The sequence below is a fragment of the Bison bison genome, unplaced genomic scaffold, assembly GCF_000754665.1.
Source record: "Bison bison bison isolate TAMUID 2011002044 unplaced genomic scaffold, Bison_UMD1.0 scf7180017864062, whole genome shotgun sequence".
NCBI lineage: Eukaryota > Metazoa > Chordata > Mammalia > Artiodactyla > Bovidae > Bison > Bison bison.
In genome coordinates, this window is record NW_011494634.1 from 598,145 (window position 1) to 602,843 (window position 4,699).

The window sequence follows — 4,699 nt, forward strand, 5'->3', positions numbered from 1 at the left end:
TCAAAAACAAAAGTAAACAAACAAAAAAGAAGCAAAAAGCAATCTGATTAAAAGCAAGCAGTGGATCTTAATATCCAGTTTTCACAAAGATGTATGATTGTCAACAGGCCTTAACTAACCTTAATTAGTATTCTCCTTTTTAAAATATCTAAACTACTTTCTCTTCCTCTACTGGTTAAACTTTTACTAATACTGTATTATAATAAAAAGAAGACCTGGTCCCACATCATTTTGCTGTCTATACAATTATAAAACCCAGATAAAATCTAAAAATGCTTTTTTTTTACTTTAGACAGTTATTTTCTAAAAATAAAATTAAATTATAAACATATTTAGGAAAAATGGCATTCTTAGAAAATTAGGCTTGTTAAGAAGTACACTATGACTGTGACTTTAATGTAGTCTTTCAGTCACCATGTAGTTTTGAAAGAATTTTCAAATATAGATCCTGATCTTAAACTATTTTTACAAAGGATTTTTTAAATGTATTGAATACTATCTTATCTTCCAATATATTCTCTAACTGTTTTGTATTTAAATATAGGAATACATAGAATTGTCACCCAATATCTCACTTTGAATTTGTGATTTAGTGGGCATTTGTCATATCATGAAATATACCTACATTAAGAAGCATAGATAATTACAAATTGAAGTGCGATTTTTTTTTAATCATAACTATAATTTACTACATAACTTAAAATATTTACTTATATAAAACTTTCCTCATATGCAAACTTTTAAATCTCTTTTCTATACTTACTGATATGTACGTTGAAATAATACCATAAAGTTTTTCTTGGTCAGTAAAGAAACTAAAGTCCAGAAATATTTCCCAAAGGATATACACAACTATAGAAGGAAAAGTTCCTTGTATTTGGACTATTACTACATTGTACCTGAGGTTATTTCAGTCCTTATGGACAACAGCACTGGAGTCTACACTTATGTCTCCATAATTGACTTCATGATTACCCCTCTCTCAGTGGAATCCCTCATAGAGGATGAGTAAAAGCTCAATGCTAAAATACTCTTGAAAAAGATATCAGAGATTTAAAAATAACTGAGGCCATTAAAAACACCACTTTTGATTCACTAGCTCATGATCACAGATCATAGACACAAGATTGCTATGATCTTTAAATATCCATAGTTATCCTGTTATCTTTACTTTAAGACATATCAGGTACACTAGAATTCAGGAAAGGGATTTTCTTTATGTATATCACTGAAGTTTACTTTCTCAGTCTAAAGTGTGAGATCTCTTGAATTGATGCAGCCTTGGTAGAAATTTGTTCATTGCAGTATAAGGACTGGAATATTCACCAGCTTCTCTCTTTGCTTTTAAAGAGAGGGCCAAATAATTACAACATTTTTTAAAATTTAATGACCATTAATGCAAGTTCAACATTTGTAATGAGGCAATTAAAATTCATGTATTTGGGAGAATGACTTTGATATGAGAAAAGGAACGTATGTTTAGAAGCAGAGTTAGAAAACTTTATCTACTTAGTGATTTTTGATTTTACTTAACATACCAGTATTGTCTAATCACATTTTTTCAAAGATGGCTCCAATTAACAATGGAAACTAAATATATTGAGGTAAAATAAAATAAACATATTTCAAATATTTTTAATACTGTCATGTAATGACACAAATACTGACTTAGCTATCATAATGGCTATAAACACTACCATAGAGATTCCATGCAATATGCTTATTTTAGATAAGATGTAATACTCCTAATTTGGATAAGATAATTTTTAACGATAAATATAGCAAGAATAGAAATTCAGAATGTGAATAATCTTAGACAATAAAATATGCTAATTTCTTGCAGAAATCCTTGCCAATGTATGATTTAAATAAAATAACCATATAACTTCTTTCATTGTCTAACAGAATAACAATTCCTGAAGTTTAGTAATATCTAAATCCAAATGCATGAATCTTGTTGATGTTAAAGTAGTTTTGTATACCTTTTCTCATTAAGAAGTAAATAATGTATAGCTACATATAAGAGCATATTAACGAATTGATGACTCAGTCGCAATTTCATTTCTTTTGCCTTTTGCCTTTCACCTCTCAGCATTTGTCTGCCATGGGTGACAGGGGAACAAGCAACTACTCAGAAGTGACTGACTTCATTCTTGTCGGCTTCAGGGTCCGCTCAGAACTTCACATTCTCCTCTTCCTGCTATTTCTGCTTATCTACATCATGATCCTTCTAGGAAATGTTGGCATGATGGTCATTATTATGACTGACCCCCGGCTGAACACACCAATGTATTTTTTCCTTGGAAACCTCTCCCTCATTGATCTCTTCTATTCTTCTGTTATTGCACCCAAGGCTATGAGCAACTTCTGGTCTGAGAGCAAGTCCATCTCATTTGCAGGCTGTATTAGCCAGTTCTTTCTCTTTGCTCTCTTCATTGTGACTGAAGGATTTCTCCTAGCAGTCATGGCTTATGACCACTTCATTGCCATCTGCAACCCACTCCTCTACACTGTCCAGATGTCAACACATCTCTGTGTTCAGTTGGTGGCTGGTTCCTATTTTTTTGGCTGCATCAGCTCAGTTCTTCAAACCAGCATGACATTTACTTAATCTTTTGTGCATCTCGAACCATTGACCATTTTTACTGTGATGACCGTCCACTTCAGAAGATTTCTTGTTCTGATCTCTATACTCATAAGTTGGTTTCTTTTTTCTTGTACAGCATTATCATTTTGCCTACCATAATTGTCATTATTGTGTCATATATATATATATATATTGTATCCACAGTTGTAAAATATGCTCCACTGAGGTGCAAAAGAAAGCCTTCTCCACTTGCAGCTCTCACCTAAGAGTCGTGAGTGTACTCTATGGTGTTGTATTTTTTATGTATCTCACTCCTGATACATTTCCTGAGCTCAGTAAAGTGGCTTCCTTATGTTACACCCTAGTCACTCCTATGTTGAACCCTTTGATTTACTCTCTGAGGAACAAAGATGTCAAAGAAGCTCTGAGAAAGAGCCTAGAGAAAAGATACTTTAATTCTACTTTTACAGTGATGTAAATGAAAGTCCTGGGAATTATAACAACTTGGGGAAGCAACTGACTAAAAAGTTGTACCCATTGATCTTAGAAATATTTAATCATAAAGTTTTCATTTATTAGAATTCCATGTACTTACAGCTAAAAAGTACATGGACTATGGTTTGCCTGTTTTGATTCAAGACTGGAATGACTTTCTCTATGCTTCCTCTTCAATTTTCTTGCATTAGTAACATGTTTTATGTGGATATAAATGTACTTGGTAGAGGTAGCACAAGGTAATGTAATAAGCAAATGAAATATTATATTTACTGAAGAAATCTTTGTGAACTATTTGTGAGAGAATCTCTCTGCAGTGCACAGTCTGAGGGATGACATGTAAGTAACTCTTAATTGCCCAGAGGCTAATGAATTTATTTCATGGTTTCTCTGACATGTTATTATATCTCCACATCATTTGAATATTGATTAATCTGATAAATTAGTTTTTAATATCCTTCCTTTTTACAAGAAAACAGTAATAAAATAAATGAGTAAATTTAATATTTTGCTATATGTGCCTTAGTGAGAATTCTTTTATCAATCCAATATTTATTGAATTTTGATGGACTCTTTGCCCTATAAAAATTCCTAGGCATAAGTAATTTCTCTACTTGAGGTCACAGTAATTGAGGGGAAAATATCTGACTAGAGAGCTAACATGCCATATGTTAAACCCAGTCATAAAAGCAAATATAGAAATATGTATAGAGTGCAGTCTTTAAAGATGAGTCATCTAAATGATCAAGGAAAATTTCAAAGTTTCCTGAAATTTAGGTCTTGATTTAAATGCACAAGAGAGGGAGTAAGAGAAACCTAGAAGGCAATTCATGGAACTCATACAAACCTATATAACAAGACAAGGAAAATTTCTTTTATTCTGCAGGCAGCAGGAAGCACTGTGGATTTTTAAAAGGATATATTGTGTTCAAACTTGTATTTTAGAAAAATTGCATTTTAACTTTCTGTAGCTAAATATTCATGGAAGAAGAGAATCACAAAAAGCCTCTGATTATCCAAATGAGAGGTTATGATTGTTTTAATGACAGCAGTCTTACATGAGACAGTGAAGAGAGGGAATATCTTTAAAACCATGGATAAACTAAGTTGAATATTGGGGTGGTTAATAAAATGAGGTCTCGTGGAAGTGAAAATTATTTCAATGTTTAAGAATCTCTCACTGGGAAAATGAGGCCTCATAAAATAAAGAAGAAATTACGATTAATAATATTTAACCATTAAGAGTTTGGAGAAGGAAATGGCAATCCTCTCCAGTGCTATTGCCTGAATGAGCCCATGGACAGAGGAGCCTGGTGGGTTACAGTCCATGGGGTCGCAAAGAGCCAGACACGACTGAGCAACTTCACTTCACTTCACTTCAACCATTAAGAGTTAAGAAAATACTATCAGAAATCAGATTGAGCTTTCAAATTCTGCTTTTGCCTATGTGTTCCAACATCAACAGTCTTGACTTTGCAGAAACTCTTGTTTCTCAGTTTAATATAACTAACTAAACATATGAGGTACCATTTCACGCCAGTCAGAATGGCTATGATCCAAAAGTCTACAAGTAATAAATGCTGGAGAGGATGTGGAGAAAAGGGAACCCTCTTACAC

The 4,699-nt window shown here is 32.8% G+C and overlaps 1 pseudogene; it reads left to right on the forward strand.

The window, feature by feature from the left end:
• The first annotated feature begins 2,050 nt into the window (after positions 1–2,050).
• Positions 2,051–3,065, forward strand: LOC104985928 (annotated as a pseudogene).
• The last annotated feature ends 1,634 nt before the right edge of the window (positions 3,066–4,699 follow it).